The sequence below is a fragment of the Suricata suricatta genome, chromosome 7 (assembly GCF_006229205.1).
Source record: "Suricata suricatta isolate VVHF042 chromosome 7, meerkat_22Aug2017_6uvM2_HiC, whole genome shotgun sequence".
Lineage (NCBI taxonomy): Eukaryota > Metazoa > Chordata > Mammalia > Carnivora > Herpestidae > Suricata > Suricata suricatta.
In genome coordinates, this window is record NC_043706.1 from 94039371 (window position 1) to 94041592 (window position 2222).

Consider the following 2222-nt stretch of genomic DNA (forward strand, 5'->3'; position numbering starts at 1 on the left):
CTCAAAGATAATTCCCTCCCTCATTTACCTTTTTGGATCAGAAAAAGTAGGCCATTAATGACTAAGATGAGTACAACATCTGTAAGATGCTCCATTCTACTTTAGCTGCACAGAATAAATTAAAATTTAAATTATGATTCAATGAAATCAGTACTGATTATGTCATGGAGCTATTTATTAGTAAGCCTCTGAAAAATGTGTTATTGGCAGGTAGCAATTTTTTCCCCAATACAAGTGACCAAGAGACTCAGGAATAATCACAAGTTCTTCCCTTCCTCTTTGTTAAATTTATGCCAAGTACCTTTCAGTGTCTCAAGGGGCAAGTATATACTACTTGCTAACTTTCCCTCCCAATGTTTTCATCAGAATAGACAGACTTAAAATCAAATAAATTTAAATGGTTAATTCAATAAATGTGTATACGCCTTGATTTAATTTGTGATTAAAATTAATACTCAGAAAGTTAACATTTTGTTTAAAAATGCATTCAAGTCTTGGGAAATATCTTACCCACATTATTCATAACTCAGATGTATATATGATTTTCATATGTGCATAAGCTAAAAGCATCAAGTTTGGGGGGCACCTAGGTGGCTCAGTAGGTTAAAGGTCTGACTCTCGGTTTTGCTCAGGTCATGATCTCATAGGCATGAGATCAAGCACCGCATGGAGTTCAGCACAGAGTGTGGAGCTTGCTTGGGATCCTCTCTCTCCCCTTCTCACTGCACCCCCACCTCATGTTCATTCTCTCTCAAAATAAATACTTAAACTTAACAAAGAAAGAAAAGCAACAAGTTTTTTCTAAATTAAGGTTCCCCTGGGAAAACAGAACAATGAACTAACATAGATACTGTGAACCACATCTGATTCTACAGATGGAACCTAAATAATGAAAAGGCATATTATGCAAGGAAAAAGCAGGCTTGACCCCAACGTTTTTTTTCAACACATTTAGTGAGTGTTGGAACTTTTTATTTATAACATGTAAAAGTGAAAAATTTTTAATTTTGAACTTTCAATTATAAATATAAATGTATTATTTTAAAAACTTAAATGGAACATATCAGAATTGATTTCACCTAGATATTTTGGGTTATACAGTAAACTTGATCTTCACCTTCCTCTTTTAAATTAATCGATCTAACAGATATTTATTTAGGCTTTTACTAGGTGCCTCCTGAGTGATGGAGAAATAAATGAGAAAACCTGACATGGTCTCTACCTACATGTAATTTTACTCTAGTGGAAGATAGACATTAATCCAAGAACCAACCAAAGGTACAGTGCTCTCAGGAATAAGAGAGAGAATGGATCTAGTCAGGAGGGTCTGATGGGCTTTCCTGAGGAAGTTACAGCTGGGTGAGATCTAAAAGATGAGTAAGAGGAGTTTATTAGGTGAAAAAGAGAGAGGAGAAGCTCTTTCCAGGGAGAGGGAAAAGCAGGTATAGAGGCTTTCTTTTAAGAGTAAGCACAGCACACTTGAAAAAGAACTACAGCCGGCCTGTGACCCTGGGCCATATGGAGCAAGGAAGAGAACTTTGCAAGATGAGGCACAGAGGTCAATGGCAGCCAAACCACACAGGGCCTTACAGGAAGGGTGACTGTTCACCCTAGTTTGCTTTTGTTGGCCCGGCATCATAATCCATGCTCTCATAATGAATGTCCCAGTTTAAATGATAAATTTATGTGAGGCCATATATAGAATTTTGTCCTTGCCTAAAACAACGCTGTAAATCATATAAAGGGATTCTTAAAAAGATTTTATTTTTAAGTAATCTCTACACCCAATTTGGGACTTGAACCTAAAACCCCAAGATCAAGAGTTACAAACTCTACCAACTGAGCCAGCCATGTGCCTCTAAAATAATTTTAATATTGTGTGTATATCTGTGTGTGTGTGTGAGAAAGAGAGACACACACACACAGAAAAAAGCTATTTTACAACATTAATTTAAACATGAAAGTTAAGGGGTGCCAGGTGGCTCAGTTAAGTGTCCAACTCTTGATTTCAGTTTAGGTCATGATCTCATGGTTTGTGACACAATGCCCTGTGTTGGGCTCTGTGCAGACAGCACAAGGCCTCCTTGAAATTCTCTCTCTCTCTCTCTCTCTCTCTCTCTCTCTCTCAAAATACATAAATCCTCCCACCTGTAAACTCTGAAATGCACTTCATAGTTGGTCTCAGGAAAAATGAGAAATCTGAAATTGTGCCCAGTGAATGA

The 2222-nt window shown here is 37.1% G+C and overlaps 1 protein-coding gene across 1 annotated transcript in view; it reads right to left on the reverse strand.

Moving 5' to 3' along the window:
* The window catches only part of SESN1 (sestrin 1), a 114842-nt gene that overhangs the window by 84162 nt on the left and 28458 nt on the right, over positions 1-2222 (reverse strand). The gene's annotated exons all lie outside the window — the stretch shown is intronic.